Raw genomic sequence first — 15,720 nt, forward strand, 5'->3', positions numbered from 1 at the left:
GGCGTGAGGTCTCCACAGTACATCGATGTTGTCGCCAGTGGTCGGCGGAAGGTGCACGTGCCCGTCGACCTGGGACCGGACCGCAGCGACGCACGGATCCACGCCAAGACCGTAGGATCCTACGCAGTGCCGTAGGGGACCGCACCGCCAGCAAATTAGGGACACTGTTGCTCCTGGGGTATCGGCGAGGACCATTCGCAACCGTCTCCATGAAGCTGGGCTACGGTCCCGCACACCGTTAGGCCGTCTTCCGCTCACGCCCCAACATCGTGCAGCCCGCCTCCAGTGGTGTCGCGACAGGCGTGAATGGAGGGACGAATGGAGACGTGTCGTCTTCAGCGATGAGAGTCGCTTCTGCCTTGGTGCCAATGATGGTCGTATGCGTGTTTGGCGCCGTGCAGGTGAGCGCCACAATCAGGACTGCCTACGACCGAGGCACACAGGGCCAACACCCGGCATCACGGTGTGGGGAGCGATCTCCTACACTGGCCGTACACCTCTGGTGATCGTCGAGGGGACACTGAATAGTGCACAGTACATCCAAACCGTCATCGAACCCATCGTTCTACCATTCCTAGACCGGCAAGGGAACTTGCTGTCCCAACAGGACAATGCACGTCCGCATGTATCCCGTGCCACCCAACGTGCTCTAGAAGGTGTAAGTCAACTACCCTGCCTAGCAAGATCTCCGGATCTGTCCCCCATTGAGCATGTTTGGGACTGGATGAAGCGTCGTCTCACGCGGTCTGCTCGTCCAGCACGAACGCTGGTCCAACTGAGGCGCCAGGTGGAAATGGCATGGCATGCCGTTCCACAGGACTACATCCAGCATCTCTACGATCGTCTCCATGGGAGAATAGCAGCCTGCAAAGGTGGATATACACTGTACTAGTGCCGACATTGTGCATGCTCTGTTGCCTGTGTGTATGTGCCTGTGGTTCTGTCAGTGTGATCATGTGATGTATCTGACCCCAGGAATGTGTGAATAAAGTTTCCCCTTCCTGGGACAATGAATTCACGGTGTTCTTATTTCAATTTCCAGGAGTGTAGGTTTCGTTATGTTAACAAGGTAAGTCAAGTATGACGAAAATCACAGTTTAATCTTAGCTTATTTAAACAAGGAGAAAATAAACTTACATAATATGAACTAAAGTACTGTTTTATTAAACAATAATGAAATAAATTTTCATTATAACCCTTTGTCGCCAAGGACAGGTGTTAAAGAGACAGTAATGACGAACTCGAAGCATTAAGCAGTGCAGTTGCATCAGATCTTGGTCAGCTGCTTATTCGATCACTAATTGTCTTATACACAACTACCTCAATGTGGGATTTTGTTGCTAGTTCATAACTGGGGTCATTTTTTTGAACTGATCGTAAATGTTTTTCTCGCCTAGCTCGCTTTGTATTGTATATAACTGCTGCTCACTTGGACGTACGACAACACAGTTTATCGCTGTGTTACCTGAAGCAGTGCTGAAGGAATAGGTATAGTTTTGCAGTTGTGAAACAGAAATGGAACCGCGCAAAATCATTTTATTTTTGGTTGGCGCACTTTCTACACAAGCGTGCATGCTCGAGGGTTAATGATGTTTTACCCCCTATATTCATTCCATGTGACATTTTTGTCCCTCAAAACAAAGGACAGTCTACTACAAGCATAGATCAGTTGGAAAAGTGGATTTAAAGCTGTCTCAGAGACAGAGTTCCGAAGTATTCCGTTTTGGAGAAGGTGCTGACGTAATGTATCATATGTAATGAGGAATATTTTTAAGAGAATAGCATTTATGTATACTAATAAATAATAGCACAATAATTCTGTTGCTCCCACTAACATTGTCTATGATTGCATCAATGCAGGAACCAGAAAAGATTTTCTAAAATTAATATTGTTCCCGACCCAAGCTTCGTCGATATAAAAGAACTTTTCGCCTTGTTATCTTAATTTAATAACTTACATCAGGTATTTTCAGCGTGAGTTAATTACATCAGTTCTGTCTGGCAGAATCTTTCTTACAGATCTCTTCTAGAGAGGCCCTGTTTCACGCAGTCTTTGGCAAACTAATTTTGTACCAAAGGAAAACGGATTTTATTTTTAGTTGGAGTAATCAAAATGGTTCAAATGGCTCTGAACACTATGGGACTTTACTTGGTTCAAATGGCTCTGAGCACTATGGGACTTAACTGCTGTGGTCATCAGTCCCCTAGAACTTAGAACTACTGAAACCTAACTAACCTAAGAACATCAGACACATCCATGCCCGAGGCAGGATTCGAACCTGCGACCGCAACGGTCGCAAGGTTCCAGACTGTAGCGCCTAGAACCGCTCGGCCACCCCGGCAGGCTGGAATAAGCAGTTTGCATGATTTTGGCACTACTTTTACGCTTCATGTAAAAGTCATTTATCGTTTCCGAATGTAACGATATTCTTAGCGATATTTCTCGGCCGTTTGAATAAACAATCTAACTTTTTTCGCATTTCTTTCTAATGCGCCATATTTTGGCAAGGCTGACTTTTGCATAAAATGTAGCCCTTTGTTTGGTACTGGCAGCAGCAACCTACATCTACATCTACATCTAAATGATTACTCTGCAATTCACATTTAAGTGCTTGGCAGAGGGTTTATTGAACCACAATCATACTATCTCTCTACTATTCCACTCCCGAACAGCGAGCGGGAAAAACTAAAACCTAAACCTTTCTGTTCGAGCTCTGATTTCTCTTATATTATTTTGATGATCATTCCTACCTATGTAGGTTGGACTCAGCAAAATATTTGCGCATTCGGAAGAGAATGTTGGTGACTGAAATTTCGTAAATAGATCCTCGCCGCGACGAAAAACCAGTTCTTTTTGTTTCAACCTTTGAATAAAAGGTGAAATTACTGAACGCCCTTACTCAGAATAAGTCTTCCTTGTATTGTGTGCAATTTGTTACGCTGTAGTACACTTACCAACCACTTCTGAATAACTACGTGTAATACAAAATACACAAACGGAATTGACTGATGCTAGTAACTAAAACTGCACAAGAAGAACCAACATAAATCACAGCCTGTTGCTCAACAAACAGGAAACGGGCAACATATTTCAGGTGTGTCTCAAGGGCAGCTGCACGATCCTTCCTGGGAAGGCCACTTTCCCCACCAAGAGCGCTGCTGGCTCATGAATTTGCCGACTACACAGCAGGGGCTCTCAAGGTGTTTGCACCAGCACAGTGAGGAAGATGGCTTCACTGCGCTGACGGTGCTGCAAATCTCCACTCCTCGACTTTGTGCAGTGGTGCTATCCCTCTCTTTCCTTACATTTGTTTCTCTCGCTACGCCAGTCTCTAGCTTCTCCAAAACTTCACCTCTGTTTTCTTCGTAACTGCCAATGGTTATGTGCAATGGATAGAGACATTAGCTAGGTGGGACAATATCACCGCTGAAATATAGATTTAAATAATAATAAAGTTAATAGCACCAATAATAATTCTAAATTTGGTTTGAAGAGAAAATTGTCTCTTCTTTTTTTTTCTTTTTTATTTGCAATTATGCTGCAAGGATCTGGAACAGGAGATCGGCTGGTAGAAATTCTTACAGCATTTTTAAAATTAAAATCAGAAATACTTGCACGCAATCTGGTTTCAGTACAAGAAAAAACAGGAAATTTTTTTTAATGTGTGTGAAATCTTATGGGGCTTAACTGCTAAGGTCATCAGTCCCTAAGCTTACACACTACTTAACCTAAATTATCCTAAGGACAAACACACACACCCATGCCCGAAGGAGGACTCGAACCTCCGCCGGGACCAGCAAAAATCCGAAAAAAAAATAAAAACCTTTCATGCACACATATGGAACCAAACGTAGAAACAATCTTCACTACTTTTCTGTGCAGCTTAGGAAATTCTTCCTTCCATAAACTCTCGTAAAATTTGATCAGACCTTCGGTACTGTTAATTGGGTCCTTTCTATGATCACCAGCATGCAGACCGATTAGTTGGAAATGTAAATCGGCAGATGCACTTTGAGCTGCTATTGAAAAGGGCTTTACAAACACATCAAGGACTGGCTGAAAGTTAGTAATTTCCTGTAACACTAAGGAAACCAAATGTTAATAAATTAAAGTAAAATATAATGTTGCTTTGAAGCATTCAAAGGTGGCATGTTTTAATAAACAGGTACTGTTGACTATTATTTTTAATGTAATGTCACACTTGTACATTTACGAGAATGATGTGAGGCGAAATTATGAATTAAAATTGGAACCAGTCACAGCACTCGAGCCCGGGTCTCTTGCTTGAACGTTTAACAAAAATCGACTTTACTTTTCCGTTAGTGGTATAGCGGTAGACTACATGGAACCGCTTGATAACAAATTTTTAAGGGATTTTGGCACCTCGACGCATTTTTCAAAGCACGCTGCTACCCCCACAGGCGGCATCAAACAAAACCATAGTCCCGATTTGAATAAAGTATTATTAAAAATCCAGCTGCCTCATGCAAGGTAAAATTTATATACAGTTCACTAGTTCAGGAAAGTGTTGGGTACTTCTTTCTGAAGTTTGCTTTTACGGAGTAGGACCTCACGTTGGAAAGTTTTTATTTTTACGCCATACCACTGATGAGATTATTTCCTTTTTCGGGCTTTCAGACTTAAGTCACTTAGGAGAGCTAAAAGGCTGCTAAAATCCTAAATCCGCTACGCGTTGAGGATCATGCAAAAGTGGCTTCGGGTCTTTTTTGCTCTAAAAACTGAGCCACGGCGTGGTGAGGTGTAAAAAATTTAGAAATCACTTTTCCTTTGCTTAAGCAGAGTGCCTAAGTATGGTAGGGGATCTCTGGACACTCCTCTTCAAATGATATAAAAAATTCTTTGAACTGACGACGATTGAGCCCATGAGAACGATTGTAATTCACGTTACGCACCAATATGTTCATCACGTCCTGAGGATCGATAACTGTTGCACAACAAGCTCCTTTCTGTGTAAAACAATAAGCGGAAGTAAATTCGGCATGTTAAGCTTTTTCCGCAGAAGGCCAATGACGCCTTTTAATTTACCACACATTACTTGTGCTGCCTCATTTTGAAAGGTTCTAAGATATCCGCTCGTGTAGCTGTGTTCGTCATCAAAATCAGATTCAGAAGCTCTCCCTTTGTATGTAGGTCGTCGTCCACGCCACGAAATAAAAAAAAGCGATGGCCTAGTAGGTGGTTTACAATTTTGGCTTGCAATTTTTCATCCAAATTCCATGTTGCGCTGTGATATAACTAGCTCCAAGAGACCTTTCGCAGCACCCTTCATCTTCGTTGCCCTAAATTATAAATATTGTGTTAGCAAAGCAGAAACGAAAACGAATAGACATTTGAGAGGAATGTGAACAAACCTCACAAACTTTTGCTGGACCTTTAACCAAAATAAACAATCTAAAGTAATGGCACAAGCCCCATTTGTGGATAGAGAACTCTATTCTGCAATAGTTTACAACCTCCTCAATTCTTTCCCTAGAACGCCACCTGTGATTCCGGTACACTTTTCAGAATGCAGTTTGCTGCAGCTGACGATTTCCTCCCACGCTTGATTATTTTACCACAGACTAGACATTTGGCTCTATTGTCACAACCAACAAAAAGATAAGAAATTTACCGCTCCGATTTAAATAGACTTACGTAAATACTTGTTTTCCTTCGTAGCAGGTTGTTCCATTATTCTAATATCTATCTTGTGATTTCCCGTTTACCTGTTTCAGATTCGAATAAGCCTCCTGTCTACACAGTCGGTAGCGTAGCACGGCTTCTTCAGCACGCAAGACCGTTGCACCGTGCAAACACTCTCTATACTTCCTTTTGCACGAGAGCGATTTTCCATTTGTGAGAGAACCTGTTACTCAGAATCAGTTGACTGGAATGAATAGTCTAATGAGTACAGACTATGGAACAAAAGAAAAGGAATGAGAAGTAGCAGAAATGAGAATTTCGAGAAACTTCACATCAAAATTGGTGGTTACGACAGAAATGAAGTTAAGGAATTCTGCTACCTTGGAAGCAAAATGTAAACCTTGGCAGACAAAGCAAGGAGGACATAAATGTCAGATTGGCACATGCAAAGAGGGTATGCCTCGTCAAGACAAGTCCACTCGTACACAACATGGGCCTTTATTTGAGGAAGAAATTGTTAAGAACGCACTATTCTCTTATGTATTACTGCAAATTATTGTTAGAGTGAAAGTTTGAGCTTCGTCGCGAGCAGCATTTGAGTTGCAAACGCTTCGTGACGCGGGCTCTGGACGCATGCGGCCTCAGGTCCAAGCTGGACCATGAGGGCGTGACTGCACCGTGTACTGACGTGTGGCGGCCCCGGTGTTTGCTGAATGGGATGGCAGGGCTGACTGTTGGCCTGCCGGGACATGCGGAAAGGTCTTCAATTCAACGGGACGGACGTAACGTCAGTTCCGCGGCTACTGATCAATCTAATAATAAGTACTCCGCTAGAGATGGGCAAACTCGTTCATCCTTGGGAACTAGTTCACTGCTGATCGTTCTTTTTTGGGAACCGTTCATTTTTACTCGTTCACCGTTCATTTGTACTTGGTATATGGTTTTATGAAAAACTGAAAACTAGTAGTGTAGGTGACTGAAGGATGGAGGGCACCAAGAGGGGGCACTTTCCTCCCCCCTGGAGTATAGAGTTTTTAATCATTACAGAATTCTCACACACTTTTACAATTAATCTCTGTGATTCTGCAGAACCTCTTGTGTAGCCAACCGTAGCCTTGTGTGACTGATCGCAGGGAAATAATGTAGGGTGGCTCACGGAAAACCGGCCGCGAGTACAGACTGATCGCCGATTACGGACGATGTGTTGCCCGTTACGAGCAGATACAACAAACAGACAAACATGAAATAATTAGGCAGTGAAGAAATAACAAGCTAATGCAAGCAATAATGGCGAAACAATCGATGACGATGTGTAGAGAGCTGGAGAAGAGAACGTGAAAATCTCACGCGACGCGCATGGGCTATAGCTCATGTAGTCTTGTAAACCTGTTGGTGGCTGTTTCCCAACTTAATAGACCACAAGTGTCTTGTACAAAATTCTTCGTTTCGATTTCCACTACATAGCTATGATACGTTGTAAACAATAATCATTTACACCCTATATATACTTAACGTTGTCTCTGAGTTGTAGGCGAAGTAGAGACTTTATGGAACACAAAATAAAATTTGGTTTTCTCATACTTGCGTCCCACGATTACTAAAAACTTGGTTTTTTATGTTGCATTATTAAAGTTAATGCAGCAAAAATAAAGTTCGCAGTAGTAAAGTTTTTGGTTTGAAAGCTCCTTCTGAACAAATGTTTTTGAGATAATAAGTAAATACGATTATATGACAATCTATGTCCTTTCAAATGGAGAGACACCGCTTTTCGTACTGAGCCAAAACGACCCACAATAATTTTTTTTTTTTCAAAGAAATCAAACCAGCAGGTAATGCAAATTGGAAACAACCAAACTTAAAAATAGTTAGAGCTTTCCTAAACGTAATGTTTTGTATGTGAAAGATACACAAAAATCGTTTTATATGAATTTTCTTACACCAAAAATTAAGCAAATTATTGAATCAAGTCGATGAAACCAAAAATATATGAATAACAAAAAGCTTGCCTTGTTATAAGTCTTCTACTGTTCATCGATATAATGAAGTGAGCTGATATGCCCTTTGGTTACCTGAAAAGACGTATCTATTATGTACAACGTAATTTTTATATAATTTACATAACTATAAAATACTTTTAGATTACCAGTCGTGGACGCCAAATAACCAGAAACAAGTGTAAGAGCAGGTTGGAACACATGTAAAATAGGCGAGCACAGTGAACGAAATGAACAACTGGATACTTAACTAACTAGGAGCAGTCGGCAGTGGAACTGAGACAGGTGGCCATGCGAAGAAAGACGAGTGCGGCCGAGGGAGACCGAGACTAACACGAGCACGCGACCGTGGCTCGAACGAGAACTGCCGAAGTGACCGTCGCAACCGAAGTGAACTAGTGAACTATGAAGCGATCGTTCCTCGTTCTCGTGAACTATAAGTAGACCACCGCGACCGAAGTGAACTATGAAGCGATCGTTCCTTATTCCCAGGAACTATAAGTAGACCGCCACGACCGAAGTGAACTAGGAAGCGATCGTTCCTCAATCCCGGGAACTATAAGTAGATCGCTGTGACCGAAGTGAACTATGAAGTGATCGTTCCTCGTTCCCATGAACTATGAGTAGGCCGCCGCGACCGAAGTGAACTATCAACCGATCGTTCTTTGGAATTCGTTCCTCGGTCCTTTTGTTCATCTTGGTGAACCGTTCCTTTGCGCCTGTTCGTTCGCGAACTACCCATCTCTACTCTCCACACGTTGTTCACATTTGCACTCACGTAGCGTAATCCGCAATTGGCACATTGCAGGACGATTCTGACAGTGTGCAGATATTAATTCTAATCAGAATATGTAAAATGATAAACACCGAGAATTTTTTGTAGATATAAATCAGAAAAAGGGAAATATCTTTTTCATTATCTGATGTACAAAGGAGATCAATCACTCAAGCGGTAGCTCTTGGAGATGCGTTGCGACTAATATTTTCATGTGATTTGTAGAGTAATTTATAAAGCCATGAGACAAATTTTAATTTGATTTTAATTGAAAATTGGTATAAAATCTGATATAAGTACGTATACATCCAGCAAGGCAGTATTAATTGGCAGACTTTATTACACACAACATACAACCTTTAGTTCTTAACATTTATATTTTTATTATTACTTGTTAATTTTTTTGTAAAATGTGCGTAGTTTTGCCCATAACTCGTGAACTACTATACACAGCGAAGAACAATTGCTGCAGTTGGCGATTGGCATGCGATTCCTCATCCTTGTTCAAGACAAAAGAGTGTCTAGCAAAATCTGGTCCCACTAATAGCTTTAACAGAGATGCAGTTTAAGATACGAGTTTGTGGAAACGCTGTAACTGCGTGAATCGTGGCCAAGAACAGGTAGCATGAACTCTGTCGTGTGCTGGAATTGCCCCATTAGCTCAGGGAGATCAGGCAAGACCACACGGAAGGGTATACAGAAACGCCGATGTTCGAGTTGCATTGACGCCAAACTTTTTCTTTTTCAATTAAAGCATTATTTATATTCTATCCAATGTACACCTCCACAAACCGGTATCTTCTACATTTCTTTCTGTTACTATTACGTTTATTTAATGAGAAAGACAGAGCCTGAACTTCTTACAGAAGTAAACGACCGCCTTTTTTCGTCCATAACGCAAATGAAGTCAATAGAAAATAACAGTGTATTCTCTGTGTACTCTATCGGTAAGCCGCTCTGTATTAACTTGACAGGATCTATTATGGTTATGCACTACAAAGTTAGTAGATATATGCAAGCAGTTTAATTGATCCCAGTGTCATCTAATAGGTTATTGTCGTGTGACAAAATGATGCCCTGCTTGTAAACAACGAAAACTAAGGAATGAATACCTAAAAAATAAACGATAATGCTGTCAAGCATTCAAACCAGAGCACCATGGTGGACCAGTATTTGATGTTCCAGCAGTTTATTCAGTGAGCTGCGAAGACTTGCACAGTATGTGGGGTGATGCACGCTAATCTGAACGTTTCGATGAGCTGCACGATGTGACAGTGTTGCCAGCTTCTCGTTTTCATACATGCGTTTTCAAAATCCAGCCGATCCAATTTTGCTACATAAACTTTTGTTTCGAATCTGAATGAGGAATGCATGCCGACCTCCATGTACGGCATTTTTTCTTCACCTTACGGATATCTTAACTATGAATATTGCATTGGTTATAGAAGTAAAACTCCATTAAGAAAATGAGTCCCTATCTGTAACTTATAATGTATGACTGCGCGAAGAGTATGAACTGTTTCCAAGCACTTCAACGAAATTTTGCAGTTATTTAAACATAAATATTGGGCGGACTGTTGCAAGTAGAGTAAAATGTAAGATATTGATTTGCAGTCAGTATGTCAATGTTACTTATGTGTCAGAAGATGTAAATTGGGCTGATGGAACTAAGAAACTTGTTTAATGACGTAGAAGTTTGATTTTTCGTCGAGAGGTGAGTCGAAGCTGTGACGAAGGCGGCAGCCATCTCGCTCCGGGACAATGTTCGGAACGATTTTGTTAAGCCAACATCTATATGATCCTGAACACTGTTCATCCGCGCTCGTTTTGGAAGACAGAAGTTTGTTGACTCGTCAGTAGTGGGTCTTAGAATTATATCGTGCGAGTTCAGTGTGTATTTAGAATAATTGGGCAAAAGTCAGGACTCTATTTTCTTCTAGCAGATCGGCATAATTTGAGATTTTTCAAGGGAAGTGAGTTTGGGATTCTGATTCTGTACGCTGAGGGTGGACTTTAACTCAGTTTCCCTGCGATGGCTCAGATTATTGCAGCTACTAATCGTTAATTAGATTATAGCATCTTGTGTCTGTTGACACTGTTCTTTATTTACCTGCAGCTAACGTCTAGCAGTGAACACAGCCTCTGCTTTTCCCACTGTTTTAATTTACGTAATTATATATAGCAAATTCACTAACCTCTATATTAGGAGTTCGAATTACTTACTAATCACTTAACCGCCTAGTTGGTTTCACATGTCTGCCCGTTTAACATTTGAATACTAAAGATAACATACTTTCTATGTGAAAACTAAAAAAGTGCGGTTTCAGCTCGATATTTTACGTGATTTGCACCTAGTTACAGCCTAGTTACCATTTGTATTGCTGATTAATAGCATCAGGGCCAAATTTATTTATTTATTTTAACTTTAAAATGCATTTAAAGGCGATAACTACGAAGTATTATCCTCGTACAGGAAACGAAAGCCATTTGCTTACTTGGTTGTAATTTTCAACTCACAGCGTTGTTGGTAGTGATTCACGAATAGTGGCAAACCTGGAACAAAAGATAATCGACGCATTTCAGATTTTGTGCTTCAGAAGAATGTTGAAAATTAGGTGGATTGTTAAGGTACGTAATAAGAAGTTTCTAGCAGAATCAACGAAGAAAGGAAGTTTCGTGCAACACTGACGAGAAGGATTGTAAATAGATTAGAAAATATCCATGACACTAGAGGGAGCTGTAGAGTGTAAAAAGTGTAGGGGAGGCAGAGGTTTGGAGTACACCCAGAAAATAATTGAGAACATAGGGTGCAAGTGCTACTCCGAAATGAAAAAGGTTGGTGAAGGAGGGGAATTTGTAGCGGACCGCATCAAAGTACTAAGAAGACCTATGATGTAAAAAAAAATCTAGTCTCACTAGAAGAGTTTATAGAAGATTTCCTAGGCAGTAAAAACTTCGAAGAGTGCAACAGCTTATGGTGGACATAGCAAAGGAAATTGAATTCAGGCAAATGAGCAATGATACCAGATACTTAACATACATGAAAGTGTTTCAGTAAGGTAAAAATGAATTTAAGGAGTGGTCCACGTTACTGACCTTATCATAGTGAATAAGCTACAAAGATACAGGTATTACTTGTGCCTGGAGTACATTTGACACTTACGTACATAGCCGAAGTGTAAGAGAGCTGGACAAAGTATGATCCAATATATATAGCAATGCATTTATAAAGTCTCATTGATAGAGATGAACCACACATTTTTTGTGAATGATTAACAGGACCATAAAGCAAGTGTGCATGTTTTGCACGCTGCCTAGAAAAATCTTCAAATCTCACCAGCGCTGCACATGGCAGAAAGAAACACATCCCTTCTATATCCAGCAGAACACGACAGTAATCTATTGAAAACTCAAGCCCACTGCCGCTAGCGCGACGTGTAGCGATCTTATTGGTTCGTGCCCAAGGAAACCCAAACCGTACTTCCTGTGAAACTCACAAACCTCTCCCACGTGTCACTACCAGGCTGTTCGCAGTCGATACCACGAACGGAAAAGCTTCTGTGCAGTAACCCTACGACTATAAGTCCACGAAATAATTAAAATCTGAAAAATAACAAACTGAAATACAGAAGTTGCAACGTAACAGTCAGTATTTAAAGTGTACACTGAAGTCCTGAACTGACTTGTGCAGTTCGCATAGAGCCACACGAAGCTACTGGACAGTGGCCTGCTCAACTGTCAGCTATCCGCGATTATTGGACAACTCTTCCATCACGTTCCTGCAACGGCTACAGTCTCATTTTAGTTAAACGTACAAGATAAATTTCAAGTCAGTAACGGCGCACTGCGATTACCGAATAACTGCACTTCACACTTATTATCACAGACAGATTACAACGTGAGCACAAGGTAGAGCCAACTCCTGTTGGCTCAGTACAGATCTGTGCGACAAACAAGCGTTTGTTATACCCGCAATAGAACTTAAAATTCCTGCAGCAGATGCTGATAGCAGAGATATCGAAAGAAAGTAGCTGTTATTCACTCGTTCACTGTGAGCATCAACTTTAGTTATCAAATAATAGTATTTTCGATAGAACTGTATATTAATACTTTGTAATGTGTAGAAATAAGTCTTCTATTTGACTATGTGAAACATTTGAGTGATCTTTGCCCCATTTTGGTACTTTTGCCTTAACAGAAGTATGGAACACTGCCATATACTTCCTTTGTACGCTTCCTGATATATGTTAGGTAGGTACCGTCTACATCTGTTTGCACCACCTATCCCCACTACTGTCCTCAGAGTAGTGCCAACTGACACACACTGCGAGCCATCGGGTGCGATGTGAATTGAGTTTCAGATCTCTCCCTATCTGAATGGTTCTCAGACTTTGTGGAGCTGCACTGACTTTGATCCTACGAAAGATTATCACCCCGCTTCACAAATTTGCAAAGGCAAATTTATGGTTAACATTTTCTATCAGTCCACACTCCTCTTCTATTATCCTATTAAATTCAAAATCGTTATGGACACATGAAGTTGACGACATCGACGATTTGCATTCTTAGAAAACGGCTGCTCTAAAACGCTGGCTGAACATAAATAACAGTTCCCCATGTTACTCAGAATACATACCTAAGCGACACGCACATCAGATATTTTTGAGCACGTGTTAAGTACAAATAGAAAATGTCATTTCTTAAATTATTATTTTCCTTCATAGGCATTTCATGAACTTGACACGAAGAAACGTAAATCTAAATTATAAGAATACCTCGCACCGTTCATTTCTCACCTCTTAAGGTTTCTTCAGGAAAGAACAGGAATAAAATAATAAAGGGACTTAAGAATGAAATAAATAGAAAATGCAGGGACTCAAAGGCGAAATATTGGCAAGAAAAATGCGAAGAAATCCAAAAAGAAATGGTCGTCGCAAGGACTGATTCAACACCTAAAAAAGTTACTTTCGAACGAAATTAACAGGTGCTGCTATGAAACCAAGGCGATTTGTTTGCAGGAAGAGTGCGACGAACATCTTAAAAAGACATGGTTGTTCGAAGGACTTGTTCACCATATAGAAAAGAATAACAACATTCGGCGAAACTAAAAGTAAAGTCGGCAGTATTAAGAGTGCAAGAGGAATTTCATTGTTAAACCCAGAGGACAGGGAGCACATGAACGAAGAGTACATTGAAAGCCTCTACGAGAGGGAGGTGGGGTCCAGTCGTGAAATAGGAAACGAAACTGACATCGATGTGGGATACACACAGGACCCAAAATGACAGTAAGAGGTTAACGGAGCATTCGAAATCTTGTGATCAAATAAGACGGAAGGTATAGATAAATTAACTTCAGAAATTTTAAAATCATCGTGGAAGAAGCAATCAAATGAATAATGAAGTTGGTTTGCAGTGTGGCTTGGGAGTCTGGAGGAATACCACCGGAATTTCGGAAAAATATCATCCACCCAATTAAGAAGATAGCAAGAACTAACATACAATCAGTATAAGAATTCCATCATCCAAGTTACTGCAAGAACTGTACATGGACGAATTGAGGAGAGAATTGAAGATCTGGGTGACTAGAGAAAGTTGTGGCGTTGCTCCTAATAATGTAAGGAAGACTTGCGATAGCTCTAGTCCCCGTATAATTTCTTCAGCTAGAAAACGTGTTGTGCAGTGTAAAATGATAAATATATTCGAAATTCTCACGAAAAGAAGTTTAAACTGTAGAGAATCAAGATGTAAATATACAGAAATGGAAAATTAAGATTTAATGGCTCGGGTTAGGATCGGTATGAGACAGTGATGTAGTCTTTCACCCCCTCCTGTTCAATCTATACTCGAGGAAGCAATGATGAAAACAAAAGAAGGAACAAGGTGTGGGATTAAAATTCAGGGTGAATGAATATTAGTGGTAAGATCGGCTAATGACATTGCTAATCTCAGGGAAGTAGAGGAAATACTGAACGGAATAAACAGTCTACTTAGCACAGAATGTGGTTGATGTTAAACTGAAGGAAACTCACAATAATAAAGAGCAACAGAAATGAGAAACTTATTATCGACATTAAAGATCATGAAGTAAACGAAATGAAAGAATTCTGCTACATTGGAGTGAGTATATATATATATATATATATATATATATATATATATATATATATATAAGACATTTAACTACTGCATGCCTATTTAATTCCCACTCACCTCGCACTGGAACCACGTCACTGGAACGTCCCTGCAGTGTTCAGATCAGAAGAGAATGGTGGGGGGAGTTGGGGTGGGGGAAACTGGGTGGGATGCTTCACTACCAAGTGATGTCACACGACTCTAGTAGAACTTTGATTACTATTAGTATTTGTGCACTTTAAAGCCGGCTGGGGTGGCCGAGCAGTTCTAAGCACAACAGTCTGGAACCGCGCCACCTCTACGGACTCAGGTTCGAATCCTGCCGTGAGCATAGATGTGTGTGATGTCCTCAGGTTAGTTAGGGTTAAGTAGCTCTAAGTTCTAGGGGACTGATGACCTCAGACGTCCCATAGTGCGCAGAGCCATTTGAAACATTTTGCTCTTTAAAGGCTACACTGTTTACACTCTAAACACATTTTTCTTGAGGTTACATCACATCCATTCACTGCAATCCACTAAAGGCGATGTTTGTGGCAATGTCATTACCCCAATTCTGACTTGATGTGGCACAGGAGGTCCGCAGGAACATCAGGCAGTATTTCTCGTGTTTCAACTCAGTTCAGTCATTTAGGGGATTACTGTTTGATCCGTGTGCGGCTCGCGTTGGTGCCGTTGGTAGGTTGCCATCGTGTAATAGGTATAGTGGCGTCTCGTTTTCTTCTTCTGTTTACTGGTGCCACTATATTTGCTAGCGGTCTCTGTCCGCGAGTGGCAGCAGCAGCGTTTATCTATATCTAGTACCCATACCATCTTTGGAAGGACGTGAGGTGCTTTCCGGGTCCAGCAGTTCGGTTGGGATGGAGCAGCAGAGAGTTCCGGCACATAATCATTGCGGGATCGAAGGGCTGTAGTTGCGAGGGACACAATCTCGTTGTCCACGGGACCCAGCACGTTGAGATGAGTGAACATTAAGCCAATAGTGAAACCTCTATTTTTGTGATCACGCCGTTTGTTGGTGCATTGCTCCTGGAGGGTCGCTGGGAAACAAACAGCAGTAAGTGGAGTGTGTCGAGTTGTTGGAATCTAATAGCGGTATTCTAATGCCTGTTATTAGTTTTTGAATTTTTTGTTATTATCTGGTGAAGTGCAACCAGCGGCACTTTACTGCCTAGTGG

The sequence above is a fragment of the Schistocerca gregaria genome, chromosome 7, assembly GCF_023897955.1.
Source record: "Schistocerca gregaria isolate iqSchGreg1 chromosome 7, iqSchGreg1.2, whole genome shotgun sequence".
Lineage (NCBI taxonomy): Eukaryota > Metazoa > Arthropoda > Insecta > Orthoptera > Acrididae > Schistocerca > Schistocerca gregaria.